This window comes from Salmo salar, chromosome 16 (genome assembly GCF_965601325.2).
Source record: "Salmo salar chromosome 16, fSalSal1, whole genome shotgun sequence".
NCBI classification, from domain to species: domain Eukaryota; kingdom Metazoa; phylum Chordata; class Actinopteri; order Salmoniformes; family Salmonidae; genus Salmo; species Salmo salar.
Window position 1 is genome coordinate 7,828,131 of NC_138306.1, and position 20,521 is coordinate 7,848,651.

General features: G+C 44.0%; 1 pseudogene; it reads left to right on the plus strand.

The window, feature by feature from the left end:
• The first annotated feature begins 255 nt into the window (after window positions 1-255).
• On the plus strand, window positions 256-19,391 carry LOC106573140 (carboxypeptidase A2-like; annotated as a pseudogene).
• The last annotated feature ends 1,130 nt before the right edge of the window (window positions 19,392-20,521 follow it).

A 20,521-nucleotide genomic window follows, 5' to 3' on the forward strand; every position in this document is an offset into this window, starting at 1 on the left:
GTGCTTTAATTGCTGATAGTTGTTCATGTTGGTTGTTGACCAGCAGGCATGCCACTGTGAACAGTTGATTCATGGTGTCTGAGAGGTATAGGGGGAGCACTGTCTGAAACAAGCTTGTGGTCTTTGACTCTCCCCATCGTCCACTCTAACATTCCCCTCAGCTTTGCAATGATCCATGTCTCACCCTCCTTCACCTTTGCACCCTGCTGGCATCTGGGTGCCCTTTTACCAGGAAGTTGGCCAGTGGACGTTGCAATGGCTGTGTCTGAGGTGAGTAAGGGAACAATTCCACACTGCTGGAATATCTCCTTGTCACTTTACAGATCCAGGATAAAGTACAGATACAAACATGACCGCGCCATGTGGTGCCATCCTCACCATCCCATTGAAGGTGGAGGAAGACTCTTCACTGTATCGCTAATTTTCAAATATATATATATTTCACCTTTATTTAACCAGGTAGGCTAGTTGAGAACAAGTTCTCATTTACAACTGCGACCTGGCCAAGAATAAAGCAAAGCAGTTCGACACATACAACAACACAGAGTTACACATGGAATAAACAAACAGTCAATAATATAGTAGAAAAAGATCTATATACAGTGTGTGCAAATGAGGTAAGATAAGGGAGGTAAGGCAATAAATAGGCCATGGTGGCGAAGTAATTACAATATACCAATTAAACACTGGAGTGATTGATGTGCAGAAGATGAATGTGCAAGTAGAGATACTGGGGTGCAAATGAGCAAGATAAATGAATAAATACAGTATGGGGATGAGGTAGTTGGATGGGCTATATTACAGATGCGCTATGTATAGGTGCAGTGATCTGTGAGCTGCTCTGACAGCTGGTGCTAAAAGCTAGTGAGGGAGATATGAGTCTCCAGCTTCAGTGATTTTTGCAGTTCTTTCCAGTCATTGGCAGCAGAGAACTGGAAGGAAAGGCGGCCAAATGAGGAATTGGCTTTGGGATGACTAGTGAGATATACCTGCTGGAGGGCGTGCTACGGGTGGGTGCTGCTATGGTGACCAGTGAGCTGAGATAAAGCGGGGCTTTACCTAGCAGAGACTTGTAGATGACCTGGAGCCAGTAGGTCTGGCGACGAGTATGAAGCGAGGGCCAGCCAACGAGAGCATACAGGTCGCAATGGTGGGTAGTATATGGGGCTTTGGTGACAAAACGGATGGCACTGTGATAGACTGTATCCAATTTGTTTAGTAGAGTGTTGGAGGCTATTTTGTAAATGACATCGCCGAAGTCGAGGATCGGTAGGATGGTCAGTTTTACGAGGGTACGTTTGGCAGCATGAGTGAAGGATGCTTTGTTGCGAAATAGGAAGCCGATTCTAGATTTAATTTTGGATTGGAGATGCTTAATGTGAGTCTGGAAGGAGAGCTTTCAGTCTAAAAACACACCTAGGTATTTGTAGTTGTCCACATATTCTAAGTCAGAACCGTCCAGAGTAGTGATGCTATTCGGATGGGCGGGCAGGTGCGGGCAGCGATCGGTTGAAGAGCATGCATTTAGTTTTACTTGCATTTAAAAGCAGTTGGAGGCAACGGAAGGAGAGTTGTATGGCGTTGAAGCTCGTCTGGAGATTAGTTAAAACCTCTTTGAGCTAGACGTGCCGCTAGCGGCACACCTCGACAACATCCGGTGAAATTGCAGAGCGCCAAATTCAAATGACAGAAATCGTAATATTAAACATTCATCAAAATACAAGTGTCATACATCATTTAAAAGCTTAACTTCTTGTTAATCCAGATTTCAAAAAGGCTTTACGGTGAAAGCACACCATGCGATTATCTGAGGACAGCGCCCCGCATACAAAAGCATTAAAAACATTTTCCAACCAAGCAGATGCATCGCAAAAGTCAGGAATAGTGATAAAATAAATCCCTTACCTTTGAAGATCTTCATCTTATGTAACTGGGACCTTCTTCAAGGGTCCCAGTTACATAATAAATGGTCCTTTTGTTCGATAAAGTCCTTCTTTATATCCCCAAAAAGTCAGTTTATTTGGTGCGCTTCATTCTATAATCCACCTGTTTCCCCTTGTTCAAAATGCATACAAAATGAATCCCAAACGTTACCAATAAACTTGATCCAATCATGTCAAACAACGTTCCTAATCAATCCTCAGGTACCCTAATATGTAAATAAACGATAACATTTAAGACGGAGAATAGTATATTCAATACCGGAGATAAATAACCAAATACTCGCCCTCACCAGAGCGTGCCACAAACATTTTCCAACCAAGCAGATGCTTCACAAAAGTCAGAAATAGCGATAAAATAAATCACGTACCTTTGAAGATCTTCATCTTTTTGCAATCCCAAGGGTCCCAGCTACATATGAAATGGTCCTTTTGTTCGATAAAGTCCTTCTTTACATCCCAAAAAAGTACGTTTCAATGGCGCGCTTGACTCAGTAATCCAACGTTTTCCCTCATTCAAAATACATACAAAATGAATCCCGTAAGTTACCAATAAACGTCTTATAAACAAGTCAAACAACTTTTCTAATCAATCCTCAGGTACCCTATTAGGTAAATAAACAATAACATTTAAGACGGAGAATACCATAGACCATTACCAGAGATAAATAACAAAGGACACACACTCACCGGAACGCGCTACAAACACTACAGCCAAAATGGGAGCCACTTAGAAAAACTACAAATTCTAGCTCATTTTTCAAAAAACAAGCCTGAAACTCTTTCTAAAGACTGTTGACATCTAGTGGAAGCCCTAGGAACTGCAATCTGGGAGGACTTCCTTTTATATTCCATTGTAATCAGAGGTGAGCTGAATAATTTTTTTTCTGGATGGATTGTCCTCGGGGTTTCGCCTGCCAAATCAGTTCTGTTATACCCACAGACAAGATTTTAACAGTTTTAGAAACTTCAGAGTTCAGAGTGTCTATCCAATGCTACCAATTATATGCATATCCTAGCTTCTGGGCCTGAGTAACAGGCAGTTTACTTTGGGCACCTCATTCATCCAAACTTCCGAATACTGCCCCCTATCCCAAAGAAGTTAACGCAGTGTCCAAAGAAGGGCCGGAAGTATACAGAATGCTGTCGTCTGTGTAGAGGAATGTGGTGTGTGGCAGCGGAATTCTGTGAAGTCGACCAGAACCTGGGTATCTGCGAAGTCCTCGAATTCCAAGGGCAGGTGGGCTTAGATACTCTGGTTACATTCGGATGGGGGCGGTGCCATGCAGGCAGTACAGGAAGTGATGTTCTGGCTCATGGTGAATTGGCAGTCGCCGAAGCGATTGGTCAGGTCCCTGTGCTTCAGGCCCACTGCAAGATTTTGCTACACCTGCAATAACATCTGCTAAATATGTGTATGTGACCAATAAAATTTGATTTGAAAATGAGTCATGAACAGGAAAAACAAATCTATCAGTAGACGGGTCTACTGAACACAAAGCAGAAAATACTATCAGCCAAATAGATTTTCTTTGAATTGATTTCATAACACTTGAAATCATTAATAACAAACATTATGTTTATCATTAGCGGAGAAAGGTTGTTTCATTGTGGGATTAGGGGTTAGATGGCAGCTTTACCCCCTCAAGACTTGACCACCTGGATCATAACATTCAATGTTTAAGTACTGTACTATCCTCAAGTGAGTAGTCATTTTGGGCCCGATTCTGACCCAAGTTAAGCGCTGCTTCATTCATTTTTATGCACTTTTCTCTCTACGCGTATTCTGACCTTGAATTTAAACATGAGAATAGCGTGCTATTCGTTTTGGGTGGAGATCGAATAAATGATGGTGTGGCAGAGGTGTGTCTACAGATACATCATATTCTGACCTTGACCTAATTCCCTAATACTTCCACCAGCTTTACGCGTGAGGAAACCATGAATGAGATCTAGCCAACCTACCAGTTTCAAGTGGAAAAAGCATCTACTTAATTTTGTTCGATAGAAATAACACAATTTTCCATACACTGGAATGTACAAGTTGATAAGAGCTACAGTACCAGTCAAAAGTTTGGACACGCCTACACATTCCAGTGTTTTTCTTTTACTATTTTCTATGTTGTAGAATAATAGTGAAGACATCTAAACTATGAAATAACACATATGGAATCATGGAATAACCAAAAAAAGTGTTAAACAAATTAAAATATATGTTATATTTGAGATTCTTCAAAGTAGCCTTACCCTTTGCCTTGATGACAGCTTTGCACACTCCTTTTGACTGGTACTGTTCAATTAGTAATTTGCTTGGATAAGGGAATTGTAAATATGAATAACACATATTTTGGGGCGTCAGGTAGCCTAGTGGTTAGAGTGTTGGGCCAGTAACCAAAGGTTGCTGGATTGAATCCCAGAGCAGCTGACAAGGTAAAAATCTGTTGTTCTGACCCCTGGACAAGGCAGTAAACCCACTGTTCCCTGGTAGGCCGTCATTGTAAATAAGAATTTGTTCTTAACTGACTTGCCAAGTTGAATAAAGGTTAAATTAAAAAAACTATTTGACCTTATAATCACTGAGACTAATGTGAAACCAGTCATATGACAGATACTACAAAGCCTGATTTCAGTTAATGCGTTTTGCCTTTGTAGGGCAGTATTTCTTAGATATATCTGGGGAAGGGAAACAATTTTTGTTGAAAGTTTCCAAGAGCACAGTGATCTCTATCATTGGAAAATTGAAAACATTTGGAATTACCCTGACAATGCCTAGAGGTTGCTGAGGAACCGGGCTAGAAGGACCTTTGTCAGGGAGGTGACCAAGAGCCCAATGACCATTCTGAGTTTCTTGGCTGAGATGGGAGAGCCTGCCAGAAGGACAACAGTACATCACCAATCTGGGGTTTATGGGAGACATGACAGCAAGCCTAGTGTTTGCAAAAAGGCACGTAAAAGACTCTGAGATTACCTCCCGAGTGGCGCAGTGGTCTAAGGCACTAGCTGTGCCACTAGTGATTCTGGGTTCGAGTCCAGGCTCTGTTTTAGGCGGCCGTGACCGGGAGACCCATGGGGCTGCACACAATTGGCCCAGTGTCGTCCGGTTTAGGGGAGGGTTTGGCAGGCATGGATGTCCTTGTCACATCGCGCGCTAGCGACTCCTGTGGCGGGCCGGGTGCAGTTGCACACTGACACTGTCGCCAGGTGCACGGTGTTTCCTCCGACACATTGGTGTGGCTGACTTCTGGGTTAAGTGGGCATTGTGTCAAGAAGCAGTGCGGCTTGGTTGGGTTGTATTTCGGAGGACGCACAGCTCTCGACCTTCGCCTCTCCCGAGTCCGTACGGGAGGTGCAGCAATGATTTCTTTGGATTTTCCCATGATGTCAAGCAGAGGCACTGAATTTGAAGGTAGGCTTTGAAATACATCCACAGGTACACCTCCAATTGACTCAAATTATGTCAGTTAGCCTATCAGGCGCTTCTAAAGCCAAGACATAATTTTCTGGAATTGTCCAAGCTGTTTAAAGGCACAGTCAACTTAGTGTATGTATACTTCAGACCCACTGGAATTGTGATACTTGTGTCATGCACAAAGTAGTTGTGCTAAAAGACTTGCCAAAACGATAGTTTGTTAACAAGTAATTTGTGGAGTGGTTGAAAAACGAGTTTTAATGACTCCGACCTACGTGTATGTAAACTTCCAACTTCAACTGTATGTGTGTCTGTGTGAGTAAGATTGACAGTGAAGGTGTGTTTGTCTGAGTGGGTAGAGACCGTGAATAAGAGTAAATGCCCATTCATAGAGCGACACACACACACACACGCACACGCACACACACATGCTATAGCAAGAGAGCAGGGAGGGGGCGAAAAAGTAGGCTGTGACGTTTTCATGATGAGTGAACGTTTGCCTACATCTTTTAGCAGACTACACACAGTATTGGTCCTACTACTGCGACATTCAAAATATACTAAAATGTAGGCCTATCTGAAATGCAGCCATATACACAACAACTGTAAGTTTTCCCACAAGAAAGCATGCGATGTTGAAGAGAAGCCCCACGAAGACTGGTAGCCCAAGATGTGCTCCTTAAAACAGCACACACCGTAACCATAGATTCAGGGCCATGGACAGAAGGCTACCGCCACTCAGCGGCGATGCCAATTTCAGCACCACCAAAGTGGACAGCCAGAACAATTGGAGCCCTGTGCAGGGCTCATCTAGGAGCACAACCAATGGGCAACATTGGTCATTGTCCCTATAGCCATAAAATAACACAAAGCTGCATATCTATCAATAGAAATTAGACCCGCAAAAGCAAGCAATGACATTAAGAATCACAGATACATTTAAAATATGCATTGAAGTAAAAAGCAAAGGCCTAAAGTAAATAACTATACATTACATAACAAAATCAGCCTAACAACCAGGCTTTACAGTATATGCAGGAAAAACAATTAATTAATAATTTTGGCATGGTGGCAAAGGCAATAAAGTTGTCCTTTATGTGTTAAAGCATAGTTGAGTTTGGAATTACGCACACTTTTCTTTGGAACCAGAAAACTAAGCAGCACCTAAGATAATAGACACATGATGAGATTAAAGGGCCAGTACAGTCAAAAACATGATTTTCCTATGTTGTTGTAACGATCGTCGTCGGGTGATGAGGAAGCGGACCAAAACGCTGCTGGGAGCGAACACATGTTTATTCTTTACACTGAAAATAAACACGTACACAAAACCAAGACAAGGCCGATACGTTACTTGCTCAAACACAAAGAGGCAACACCCCACAAACAGTGTGGGGGAAAAAGGAACTTAAATGTGATCCCAATCAGAGACAACTAGCGACAGCTGTCTCTGATTGGGAATCGACAGAACCCAACATAGAAATAACCCACATAGAGCTAACACAAGGCTATAACGCAAACATAGAAAACAAACCCAGGAAAAATACCCAACATGACACACCTTGACCAAAATACCCGAGTTCACCTGGTCAGGGCGTGACAGTACCCCCCCCCCCCCCCCAACGGTGCGTACTCCCGGTGCACCAAACTTAAGTCTATTAGGGGGGGGACCCGGGTGGGCGCCTCACCCTCGGTGGAGGCTCTGGCCCCGGGCGTGTTCTTTCCCCCGCCTCCACCTTAGCCCTACCCCTCTGGCCCGGACTGGACCACTGTGGAGCAGCATGCTCAGGCTCCGGAGCGGAGCCGTCGACCGGAACAGGATTGGGCACCGGTGGACCGGACACGGGCCGTGCCGGACTGGGAACACGCACCACTGGCTTGGTGCGGGGAGCAAGAACGGGCCGGGCCGGACTGGGGACACGCACCACTGACTTGGTGCGGGGAGCAGGGACGGGCCGGACAGGACTGTGGACACGCACCGTGGGCTTGGTGCGGGGAGCAGGGACGGGCCGGACAGGACTGTGGACACGCACCGTGGGCTTGGTGCGGGGAGCAGGGACGGGCCGGACAGGACTGTGGACATGCACCGTGGGCTTGGTGCGGGGAACAGGAACGGGCCAGACAGGACTGTGAACACGCACTGGTGAACTGAAGCGTGGAGCCGGTTTAGCCACTCGTCCTGGCTGGATGCCCATCCTAGCACGGCATGTGCTGGGCATGTCCACCGGACGCACCGGGCTGTGCGGGCACACTGGCGACACAGCTCGCAACTCCGCATCCCATGGCTCCTCCTCCAGATCGTCCCTCAGCAGGTCCTAAATCAACCGCCTTATCTCCGTCTCCTCCTCCGCCGTCATCCCCCACGAGAGCAGTGGTCTGGGCTCTTCCTCTGCCCTTCCGGACCACCCCATTAGCCCCCCCAACATTTTTTCTTGGGGGTGTCTTCCGGGCCTCCTCGACCGCCGCCTGCGACTCCGTCCACCGGCTGGCATTACCTCCTCGACCTGGGAATCCGTTCGCCAGGGTCCTTTCCCCGACATGATCTCCTCCCAGGTCCAGAACTCCTTCCCCTCGCGAGCCCATCTCTCGCGCTCCTTATCCTCCCGCTGCTTGGTCCTGGTTTGGTGGGGTGTTCTGTAACGATCGTCGTCGGGTGATGAGGAAGCGGACCAAAACGCAGCTGGGAGCGAACACATGTTTATTCTTTACACTGAAAATAAACACGTACACAAAACCAAGACAAGGCCGATACGTTACTTGCTCAAACACAAAGAGGCAACACCCCACAAACAGCGTGGGGGAAAAAGGAACTTAAATGTGATCCCAATCAGAGACAACTAGCGACAGCTGTCTCTGATTGGGAATCGACAGAACCCAACATAGAAATAACCCACATAGAGCTAACACAAGGCTATAACGCAAACATAGAAAACAAACCAAGGAAAAATACCCAACATGACACACCTTGACCAAAATACCTGAGTTCACCTGGTCAGGGCGTGACAGTTGTATATATATTTCCACATTATGAGGTTGGAATAATAGTGTGAAATTGTGAAAATGTTTATAGTTACCTTTTTGTGTAAGAGCTGTTTGAAAAGACCACCTGAAATTTCAGCCTGTTTAGGTGGGACGGAGTTTTGGTCTGCCTGGTGACGTCACCAGATGGTAAATTAGTTAATAGAAAGAGAGTTCCATACCTCTGTCAATAACAGCTCATTTTCAGTTTTTCCCTCCCCACACAGCAGTCCTAGCAAAATTCTTGCTTGAGAAATTGCTCTTTGCTAACAATCACAGTAAGATCCCAGTAAGATCATAGCAAGAAATCTCAATATCAAATCATTTCTTAGTGGTCTGAGAGAGGGGCCTAATTGGATGAGCCTACTGTGTGTAACCTGAAAACGACCTGTTATCAGCAGAGAGGAAGGCAAACTCCCTTTGTTATTGGTCTAATTAACATATCACCAGACGGTCCAAAAACCCCACCCAGCCAAACAAGCTGAAATTGTTTTTACACTAAAAGTGCATTATCATACATTTAATTTCAAATCAAATCAAATCACATTTATTTATATAGCCCTTCTTACATCAGCTGATATCTCAAAGTGCTGTACAGAAACCCAGCCTAAAACCCCAAACAGCAAGCAATGCAGGTGTAGAAGCACGGTGGCTAGGAAAAACTTCCTAGAAAGGCCAAAACCTAGGAAGAAACCTAGAGAGGAACCAGGCTATGAGGGGTGTGAAATTGTGAAAATGTTTATAGTTACCTTTTTGTGTAAGAGCTGTTTGAAAAGACCACCTGAAATTTCAGCCTGTTTAGGTGGGACGGAGTTTTGGTCTGCCTGGTGACGTCACCAGATGGTAAATTAGTTGACCTCCACGTCACCCCGCTCCTCCGCTCTCTCCACTGGCTTCCAGTCGAAGCTCGCATCCGCTACAAGACTATGGTGCTTGCCTACGGAGCTGTGAGGGGAACGGCACCTCCGTACCTTCAGGCTCTGATCAGGCCCTACACCCAAACAAGGGCACTCCGTTCATCCACCTCTGGCCTGCTCGCCTCCCTACCTCTGAGGAAGCACAGTTCCCGCTCAGCCCAGTCAAAACTGTTCGCTGCTCTGGCACCCCAATGGTGGAACAAGCTCCCTCACGACGCCAGGACAGCGGAGTCAATCACCACCTTCCGGAGACACCTGAAACCCCACCTCTTCAAGGAATACCTGGGATAGGATAAAGTAATCCTTCTAACCCCCCCCTTAAAAGATTTAGATGCACTATTGTAAAGTGGTTGTTCCACTGGATATTATAAGGTGAATGCACCAATTTGTAAGTCGCTCTGGATAAGAGCGTCTGCTAAATGACTTAAATGTAAAAATGTAAATGGGTGGCCAGTCCTCTTCTGGCTGTGCCGGGTGGAGATTATAACAGCACATGGCCTAGATGTTCAAATGTTCATAAATGACCAGCATCGTCAAATAATAATAATCACAGTAGTTGTCGAAGGTGCAACAAGTCAGTAACACAAGAGTAAGTGTCAGTTGGCTTTTTCATAGCTGATCTTTGAGAGTATCTCTACCGCTCCTGCTGTCTCTAGAGAGTTGAAAACAGCAGGTCTGGGACAGGTAGCACGTCCGGTGAATAGGTCAGGGTTCCAGCAGGTCTGGGACAACAGGTCTGGGACAGGTAGCACGTCCGGTGAATTTCACTGTATTATTCCAACCTCATAGTGTGGAAATATATAAAGCACTGGAAAATCATGTTTTTGACAGCAGTGCCCCTTTGAGGGACAACACAGAGCAAGATCCATAGACCCTATACCAAATATCTCTATTTACCTAAAAGTTAGCCATGACTGTTACTGTGGCTCCCACTTTACCTGAGATAAGGTCCTCTGGGCTTGATGTTTGGGTCTTCAAATAAACAGGGTTCGTCTGGTTTGGCCCTAATACAAGAACATCAGATCAGACAGTTACCATAGTAACTTATTGGGATAATAGCAGGTTACTAGAAGAATATAATTATTTGAGACAAATAACCGTGTGTGTGTGTGTGTGTGTGTGTGTGTGTGTGTGTGTGTGTGTGTGTGTGTGTGTGTGTGTGTGTGTGTGTGTGTGTGTGTGTGTGTGTCAATAGGACATTTCCCTCCATGTGTCTGCATTCAAGCTGGAGCAGACAGGGACATCCAATGATGTCATAAGAAACACTCAACCACATAGTCAAATAAAATAGGCTGCAGCTGTGCATCTGACTTTTCCCGGTCCTTTTTTTCCGAGTACTAGAGGCTTCTGAGCATGTGTGGATCCCGTTCTGCGCATGTGTTTCTTTACCTCTACTTTTTAAGCACACATTTTTGCGTTCTCCTTCCCTTCACATTTGTCACTGTCAATCGTGAATGATAATCCTTCAAGTTTTATCGGTGAAGCATTCATGCAGCCTCTGCGTACCAACCGTTTGATCTCAATCTTATCGGTTTCATGGGGATATGCATTAGATCTTCTTGAGTTATACAGTGTTGTTTGGAAGTAACCAACAGTGTTGTTTTGAATGATGTACAGTGAGCGAATTTTAGAGCAGATGGTGTTAACAAACTGAAGCATAGCCTACCTGTGTATTTTGCCTAGTGGCGCGCACTGGTGAGTTTTGGCCACATGAGAGAAAAATGCTCAAAATAAAAGGTCAGGGAAAAGTCAGATCCACAGCCACTCCGAATAAAATAGAATAAATCACACTGCATATTATAATTTCACCCATCCATAAGTTACCGAGCTTTTGCTCACAACACAGGTGTGTTTGCGAGAGGAAAATGTTGCCCATAACCTAGGACATCAGATAATTTCAACACAATTACATTATGCTCTAAAAGATCTCAAAATGCAGAGGGGTATTTTTGGCTGGGAGAGAGGGCAAAGAGCACCTGGTTGTTGGTAGGCTTGTACTTGAGGCCTGGCTTGTTCAAAATAGCTTCGGTTTGATCCCGGTTGAAATTAGAGATTCCGATGGCTTTGACCATCCCTGCATCCACAAGTTCTTCCATACCCTGAGATATATGGAAAGCAGAACACCCAAATGGATATGTTTAAAGGGTGATAATCTAAATGTAATGATGATGTAAAAAATGACACAGAAATTATCTTAATTTGACTTCCTGTCACTCTCACCTCCCAGGTGTCCAGGAAGCCTGACAAAATGTGTGAGTAATTTAATAAATGGGAGCAAAGACATTTTTTATAGGCAAGTCAGGCACTGCAGGCACTATAAGCTTTAAATGGAACTATTTCATCAAAACAACCTAAAATCCTAATTTCCATCTTCAGTTCAAGTGTTTTATTACAAGAGTATTACAAGATACAAGTGGCAAGGATTTTTCAAAGACATGTTGAAACAGTATGCATGTCAAGAGGACTATAGGGAGAGAGTTCACCTTCATTCCCATGGGGACGTTGATGAGGTAGAGATCCAGATTGTCCAGTTTGAGGCACTCACCGTCTTCTGACAAGCTGCTTTCACCAGGGACTTCTTATGGAAGGTACATCACAGCTGGTGGAAAGAGAAAAACAGGAATGGCAATCTGCATGGATTGGGGCTGCGTCCAAAACAGGCACCCTATAAGGCACTACTTATGGCCAGCTCAGGCAGTAGTGCACCCTAGGCTATATGGAATAGGGAGCCATTTGGGACGTAATCCGAGACAAACACGTAGACTACACATCACCTGAAAGGTTCCATGGAATAACAGTATTCACCATTTGACAAACACTTCCATCAATTCTCAGACACATACACACACAGTATGCCTACTATAGTTCTGTTTGGTGCCATTGTACTCTAGAAAACATAGTACCACAATAGGATAACAGTACTACAAGAACCAGAGCCCTGCCTAACCTAGGTACAGGGGGTCCTTAATGTAAACTGGATCTCTTTCCTCCATTGGAAAAGCCTTAAAGACTGTCTCAAATTAGCTACTCCATGCTGTCCTACTTCAGCTAGCTATGGTTGGTAAAGCAAGACAACAACAAAAAATGACTGATTTACAAAATGTAAACTTCATATTGGAAACTTTTGCATTTATTTTGATGCACTAGTACATAGTATTCACATTTACACCACAGTTTGGCACAGTTAATATTCATGAGTTTTATAACCTTAACATCAAAACAGAAAAAAAAGCTGTCACAGATACCATGTGCTTCACTCGGTGAGCTTCCTCTTTGAAGCTTGATTTGCCCAGCTCTATGATGACACACCAATGAAGTGATGTGATTTTGATCATGTGGTTTCTCTGCAAGGGCTTAGTAACAGTAGTTTAGATTTTCACTTATCAGAGCAAGAAATATAAACGTGTCAGCATTAAGCTGTCCCAGTTTATATGATGTCCCACTTTTTGCATTTCCGTCTTCTGTAACCTCTTTCCACATCTATTCAACATAAAAACCCGACACATGATACAATTCTGAAATCCTCAAGATGACAACATAACAACAAAGTGTGAATTGAAATGTCATTGAGGTATAATTAGGCCTATAACAATGCTGTCCTAGTTTATCTAACCTGCTGTCCCATTTTACCAAATGCGAACTGAAAATATGGTTTCGGCTCAGTGTGCACAAATGAGTGTGTGATGCCTCCTGTTAATATGATATCAACATTTGCTATTTTTGTGTGATTAGGGAACATCTTGAGGATTTTAGAAATGTATCATGTGTTAGGCTAATATGTTGGATGGATGTTGAAAGAGGTTACAGAAGACGGAAAAGCAAAAAGTGGCACTTTTTCTGAATTCACCCTATGTTATGAATTCTGAAAAGTGTGATATGTGAGACATTACCTTGCTGACTATGAACAGGTCATCTCGCTTCACTGTTCCCTCCTGGATCATGGCCTGGATGCCCTCTCCCACCTCAGCCTCATTCTGGTAGAAGAAAGCCCTGAAAATGTGTCACATTGCCTGGAGGAGGCAGACAGCGAAGGACCAGTAAAATTTGACCCCAAGTTACCCTATCAGTAAATATGTAAGCATACAAGTCCAACGGGATTTACACTGAAAAATGTACGTATTCAAGCACCATTTCATTCATGATATTTAATTTCACGGTATACAGTGCCTTCGGAAAGTATTTAGACCCCTTCCCCTTTTCCACATTTGGTTACGTTACAGACCCGTAATGACGAAGCAAAAACAGGTCTGTATATATTTTTGCAAACGTATTAAAAATAAAAAACAGAAAAAACATATTTACATAAGTATTCAGACCCTTTGCTATAAGACTCAAATTGAGCTCAGGTGCATCCTGTTTACATTGATCATCCTTGAGATGTTTCTACAATGTGATTGGAGTCCACCTGTGGTAAATGAAATTGATTGGACATGATTTGGAAAGGCACACACCTGTCTATATAAGGTCCCACAGTTGACAGTGCATGTCAGAGCAAAAACCAAGCCATGAGGTCGAAGGAATTGTCCGTAGAGCTCAGAGACGGGATTATGTCGAGGCACAGATCTTGGGAAGTGTACCAAAACATTTCTGCAGCATTGAAGGTCCCCAAAAACACAGTGACCTCCACCATTCTTAAATGGAAGAAGTTTGGAACCACCAAGACATCCTCGTGCTGATTGCCCGGCCAAACTGAGCAATCAGGAGAGAAGGGCCTTCGTCAGGGAGGTGACCAAGAACCCCATGGTCACTCTGACAGAGCTCTGGAGTTCCCCTGTGGAGATGGGAGAAACTTCCAGAAGGACAACCATCTCTGCAGCACTCCACCAATCAGGCCTTTATGGTAGAGTGGCCAGACGGAAGCCACTCCTCAGTAAAAGGCACATGACAGCCCGCTTGGAGTTTGCCAAAAGGCACCTTAAGACTCTCAGACCATGAGAAACAAGATTCTCTGGTCTGATGAAACCAAGATTGAACTCTTTGGCCTGAATGCCAAACGTCACATCTAGAGAAAACCTGGCACCATCCTCACAGTGAAGCATGGTGGTGGCAGCATCATGCTGTGGGGATGTTTTTCAGTGGCAGGGACTGGGACACTAGTCAGGATTAAGGCAAAGATGAACGGAGCAAAGTACAGAGAGATTCTTCATGAAAACCTGCGCTCAGGACCTCAGACTGGGGTGAAGGTTCACATTCCAAAAGGCCAGCGACCATAAGCACACAGCCAAGACAAAGCAGGAGTGGCTTCGGGACAAGTCTCTGAATGTCCTTGAGTGGCCTAGCAAGAGCCTGGACTTGAACCCCATTTAAAATCTCTGGAGAGATCTGAAAATACCTATGCAGCAATGCATAGACTGAGAGGATCTGCAGACTAGAATGGGAGAAACTCCCCAAATACAGGTGTGCCAAGCTTGTAGCATCATACCCAAGAAAACTCTATGCCGTTATCGCTGCCAAAGGTCCTTCAACAAAGTACTGCGTAAAGGGTCAGAATACTTATGTTAACGTGATCCGTTTTTTTTTTTATAAATGTGCAAAGAAAATATGTTTTTGTTGAAATTGTGAGGTATTGTGTGTAGATTGATGAGGGGGGAAAAAAACAATGACATTTTTGAATAAGTCTGTAATGTAATAAAATGTGGAAAGTCAAGGGGTCTGAATACTTTCCCGAATGCATTTACATTTTACATTACATTTTAGTCATTTAGCAGACGCTCTTATCCAGAGCGACTTACAGTAGTGAATGCATACATTTCATACGATTTATTTTCTGTGCTGGCCCCCCGTGGGAATCAAACCCACAACCCTGGCGTTGCAAACACCATGCTCTACCAACTGAGCTACAGGGAAGGCTGCACTGTACATTTATTTCCATGACAGAATTAAAAAGCAATTTTGCACTGATCAATTACAGTAGCTATTAGCGTGCATTAATGTCAATTGTCATGTCCGATGTCCTTAAATAACTTTGCTTCAAAAACCCCCACATCTGAGCTATCTTCTTTGCAGGTGCAACAGTTGAATAAAATGAGATAAAAGAAGAAACCCGCACACTGCTCTTGATAGTATCACTGCTCTTTAATCAGCCTTACGTACCGGCCTCTAGGGCTTCCTCAGAGCTTCAGGCCTTGAGGCCGATTACTTACTGTAAAGCTGATTAAAGAGCAGTGATACTATCAAGAGCAGTGTGCGGGTTTCTTCTTTTTTTCTCTTAAAAAACTTTGCACCAGCACTCGTGTATAACCGCAAATGGCCAACACGCAGTTGATATGGGTGCACAGTTGATGAAACCAATGCTGCATACTCAAAGCTGTATTCTCTGCCAAAGGTGATTCCAACATGTATTGACTCAGGGTTGTGAATATTTAAGTAAATCAGATAATTCTGCATTTCATTTTCAATAAATGTGCAAAAATGTATAAAAACATGTTTTCACTTTGTCATTATGGCATATTGTGTGTATATGGGTGAGAGAAAAAAATAATATTTAATACATTTTTAATTCAGGCTGTAACAACAAAATGTGGAATAAGTTAAGAGGTATGTATAATTCTTTTTATAGGCACTGTAACTATGAAGTTGTTAATGTTCTTAGCTTAATCTTTTGAAAATAGGTCACTTGAAAAGATTCTGGGGATGAGCATGCGCATCTTCAATATGTACGCTTAGTGCATTTAACTATACACAGTGTACAAAACATTAAGAACACCTTCCCAATATTGAGTTGCAAGGCTTAAAAATCCTTATTTAACATGTCTCCTCCCCTTCATCTACACTGATTGAAGTGGATTTAACAAGTGACATCAATAAGGGATCATAGCTTTCCCCTGGATTCACCTGGTCAGTCTATGTCATGGAAAGACCTGGTGTTCATAATGAAGTATACTCAGTGTATGTCACAAGTAAAAGCCTTGTGTTGCGAGTTGATACAATTCCATGTATGGAAGGTTAAAACCACCATCAGACTTAGGAAGATGTAAAACTGTCCTTTTCATTTTCTGAGTTTTATTTGCCCATATAAAGTCTTACGAGCGAGTACACATTTTTAAATAATGTCTTCGGTGGGGGAATTGGTATTACTAAGAATAAATATAAGAACTTTGGGAGCCATGCCATTCGGAAGAGGTTTATTCTACCTGTAAGATGTATGGAAGATTGTTTCATTTAATTAGATCTGCTTTCATATTGTTAAGTAACTGGATAATGTTATCGTTATACACTGAGTGTACAACATATAGGAACACCTTCCTAATATTGAGTTGCACCCTCTTTTGCCCTCAGAACAGTCTCAATTCATCGGGGCATGGACTCTACAAGGTATTGAAAGCATCCCACAGGGATGCTGGCCCATGTTGACTCCAATGCCTCCCACATTTGTGTCAAGTTGGAAACTGTTGAGCATGAAAAACCCAGCAGCGTTGCAGTTCTTGACACACTCAAACCAGAGATCCTGGCACCTACTACCATACCCCGTCCAAAGGCACATTCACCCTTTGAATGGCACACATACATAATCCATGTCTCATTTGTCTCAAGGCTTAAAAATCCATGTCTCCCCTTTATCTACACTGATTGAAGTAGATTTAACAAGTCACATCAATAAGGGATCATGGCTTTCACCTGGATTCACCTGGTCAGTCTGTCATTGAAAGAGCTGGTGTTCCCAATGTTTTGTATACTCAGTGTACATCATATATAATACTTATGTATGTTGCATAACATATACAATGTTTGTACTATCTGATGTTGTCGTCTGACTGTGTGTCTCAAGATCTACAGCTGGATGGACGACCTGGTGGCTGCTTACCCTAACCTTGTCACCAAGGTAGAGATTGGAACTTCCTATGAAGGCAGACCCATATATGCGCTCAAGATACAGAAACATTAGACCTATTATAACAATTGTACCTGTTAGTGTATGTACAGTACATGTGTGTTTTTGTCAATATATGGGTTTCGTGTCTACGTCCGGATTAGTTTGTGTGCATACTTTTCTATTTATCAGTTTGTTTCCACGTTTGTTTCCACCAGTGCTGAACTACAACAAAGAAAAGACAAGTGTTATTATATTATGGGTAGTGTTGGATACATTTGTGATAATAGCACTTGTCCTCTCTCTGTTCTAGTTCAGCACTGGTGGAAACAAACGTCCCGCCATCTGGGTTGACTCTGGTATCCACTCCAGAGAGTGGGTGTCTCAGGCCACTGGAGTGTGGACAGTCAACAAAGTGAGAGAACACTTCAGACTTGTATTGTATTCTAATTGAAAAAATAACATTGAACATACTATCTAATACATTCTAACCAAAAAAATGTGTTATGGCTCTCCAGATTGTCACGGACTATGGCACTGATGCCTCCCTGACCTCTCTCCTGAACGCCATGGACATCTACCTGCTGATCCTGACCAACCCTGATGGCTACGTCCACTCCCACACCAGTGTAGGTACCCACTATAGATATACCATTAAGTACTATAACGCAGTTACTGTATACTGTGGAGGGAGTTACAGAATTAAGTGTAAAGAGTGACCTTTAATCTGTGTCACCTCAGTGTGCCTCATTGTGTCTCAGTGTAGAGTGATATGAGGACAATGCTGATTGTGCTACCTAGCATACCAGTAAAAGGTTTACTGAGTTTGTCCCTTGTGTCCTCATGGTTCACAGGACCGTATGTGACGTAAGAGTCACTCCAACAACCCGGGCTCCATGTGCAGTGGTGTCAACCCCAACAGGGACTGGGATGGCGGTTTGGAGATTTTGACCACAGTTCCATACCAGCATTGGTGGTGGGTGTCACAGGTTGACTATGGAATAGATTTTTTTCACAGCTCATAGTTTCCTGTCCCCCCAGTGCCAATACCAACCCCTGCTCTGACTCCTACCACGGCCCATTTCCCCACTCCGAGATGGAGGTGAGGAATGTGGTGAACCTGATGAAGAACCATAGCAACTTCAAGTCCTTCATCTCCATCCACGCCTACTCCCAGCTGTTCGTTTAAAGATTCCTAAAACTCTCACATCCTTGGCTCACTCATCTTTTCAGTTTGCTGCAGTCAGTGACGGGAATGAGCTGCAAAAAACATTGAAACTTGACAAATATGCATGTACACACACACAACTAATCCACTGACTCTCCTGTCTGCCTGTTTTTGGTAGGACTCTGATGGATTCTGGGTTGTAACTCCTAAACTTGGGATAGGGTTAATTATCAGGTATCCTATTGAAATATTGAGTGCTTAGGTTTAGAGGGTCTACACCAGAAGTTAATGGTTATCTGTAGGAGGAAGGTCTATAGCGGGTGCAATTAAGCTTGGAATATGCTGAGTGCAGGGAAAACGATCACGTGGCAGCACTGATAAGGGGAGAGAGCCGCGGATTAGTGATGAAGGGGGTTGAGGTCAGGTCACGTTAAAGGAGAAGGAACAGTTTATTGCCCGCGTCACTTAATTTCCTGCCTAGCAACAGCGATGAAATGGTTAGAGAGAAGGAGGAGATTCCACCCCAAATTAGAGTATATATACCACCAGTGGTGGAACCATGTTTTTGTCGATACAGCTGTTCGATTCTCTGGGATGAATACACTTGGTTTAAGCTTTCATAGTGTCCGTCGAGTTCTTACTCTGATAATTAGAACCTAACAACTCTATGGGCAGGGCTGCAGTCCAGAAACTCAGCTCTCTCCATGGGATCAGATACAAGGTTGGTAGCATCTGCAAGACCATCTGTCAGTATTCAATATTTCAGAATTGTTATACTATATGTGGTATAAGTGTTTCAATTAAGTTGCTTTGTCATTAGATGCCACCCACCAGCCAGGACTGGAAAGCATAGTACTGGAGTTCAATCCAATACTTTCAATTTAAACAAATTATTTGAAATAATAATCACTTACTAATATGTGACGTCTCCCTCCACCCAGACCAAGCAAGCAGCGGCATCATTGATTGGTTATACAAGCTGGGCATGAAGTACTCCTTTGCCTTCGAGCTGAGGGACATTGGTTGCTGTGGTTTCATCCTGCCAGCCAATCAGATCATCCCTACAGCCTCTGAGACCTGGCTGGGTCTGAAGGACATCATGGTGTACGTCCGTGCTCACCCCAATTAAATCCACCCACGTACACACTTAATTTCAAGGTCTGAACTCTGTTAAATAAGGAATTCTATGTCTGTAATAATTATTTGTTCATTGATCTTTTATTGTGAATTTGACAGTAAGTGGTGAAAAATAGAGTAGACTGGTAGCTTAATCATCCAACCTGGTCTCAGAGATTTTGTATTATTCTGTATGTAAATCCAAGACACTCCATATAGTATGATATATTACATTTCATTTGGTGTGTGTTAATTTGTGAATGTCCATCATACATTTTTGTAACGCCCTGGCCATAGAGAGGGGTTTTTGTTCTATATTTTGGTTAGGCCAGGGTGTTACATTGGGTGGGCGTTCTATGTTCCTTTTTCTATGTTTTTGTATTTCTTTGTTTTGGGCCGTGTGTGGCTCCCAATGTCTTGTTTTGTTTGTATAGTGTTCTTTCTTTATTAAATATTCAATGATGAACACTAACTCCGCTGCACCTTGATCTACTCTCTCTCACGACAGCCCTTACAGAATTACCCACCAAAAACGGACCAAGCAGCGGAGGAAGGAGAGGCACCAGGAGAAGGACTCATGGACTTTGGAGAAAATGGAGAGGATCGTTCAGGATTCTTGGAGATGGGAGGAATTACTGGACGAAGGTGGACCATGGGCTCAAGCTGGGGATTATCGCCGCCCGCAATGGGAGATCGAGGCGGCGAGAGCTGAGAGGCGCTGGTATGAGGAAAGTCAGCGCAGGGAGCGCAGCAGACACGAGAGGCAGCCCCCCAAATTTTTTTTGGGGGGCACACGGGGAGATTGGCGGAGTCAGGCGGTAGACCTGAGCCAACTCCCCGTGCTTACCGGAAGCAGCGTGGTACTGGTAAGACACCGTGTTATGCTGTGGAGCGCACGGTGTCCCCAGTGCGCGTTCAAAGCCCGGTGCACTACATACCAGCCCCCCGCAAGTGCCATGCGAGTGCAGGCATTGAGCCAGGGTGGATGGTGCCAGCTCAGCGCGTCTGTCTCCAGTGCGCCTCCTCGGTCCAGGTTATCCTGCGCCGGCGTTGCGCACTGTGTCTCCAGAGCGCTGGGAGGGTCCAGTTCGCCCAATGCCTGCTCTCCGCCCGTGCCAGGCCAAAGTGGGCATTCAGCCTGGA